The following is an 827-nucleotide window of genomic DNA, read 5'->3' as shown; positions in this document are numbered from 1 at the left end:
TGCGAGAGGACCACCAGGAACACTGGTCATGACCATACCATACCTCGCATTCCTTGGACAAAGTATTTATTTCCTAATGTTAGTAAAAAGGGAAATGTGGGTCTGATCCTTCTAGCCATGGATGTTGAAGTCAATACTCGCATCTTTAGGGACAACTCTATATTACATACTGTCGACTCTAATGTGTGCGAGTTTCTATGCCGGTGACCAGTTTGAGAGTTTCCATCATTAGGCAAAGGAGCCAATATCTGAGTTAGTATTACTTTCAGGGTTCTTCTCGATCTGGCTAAAGGATCTTGTCATGCCTTCTCAGCGAAAAGATCGCATCTTGATTAAGGTACTATTCCCCGCAGTGTTATTGGCCACTTGGTACAACTTAGCTCTTCTACCGGTGATGGTGGGCTGCATTCATCATAGCCTAAGGGAATTGGCCACAGAATATCTGAAATAGGGGGATAGCTATTCGAGGTATTAAGTACCCAAGAGTACTTGGGTACATAAACAAGTTTAATTGTTAAATCAATATTTTGAGTGTTTTCATTTTTTTGTTTCTTTTTTAAATGTATTTGGGATTTTTTTAGATATATATATTAATTTTTACCCAAATAATTGTTTATATTGATCAAAACTTTATTTTTGAAAGTATATTTTTATTACAATATATGTTGTTTTTGACTTTAAGGGTATTGATTGTGACGAATCCTTTGCACTAGTTGTAAGGATAGAGTCAAGTTTTAATATGTTTTAGCATTTGATAATTTTAAAGATTTCAAACTATTTCAAATGCATGCCAAAAATGTCTTTATTAATCTTTTTAATGTATGAAG

Source organism: Asparagus officinalis, chromosome 4 (genome assembly GCF_001876935.1).
Source record: "Asparagus officinalis chromosome 4, Aspof.V1, whole genome shotgun sequence".
Classification (NCBI taxonomy): Eukaryota; Viridiplantae; Streptophyta; class Magnoliopsida; order Asparagales; family Asparagaceae; genus Asparagus; species Asparagus officinalis.
Note: the sequence above shows the minus strand (reverse complement) of the source record.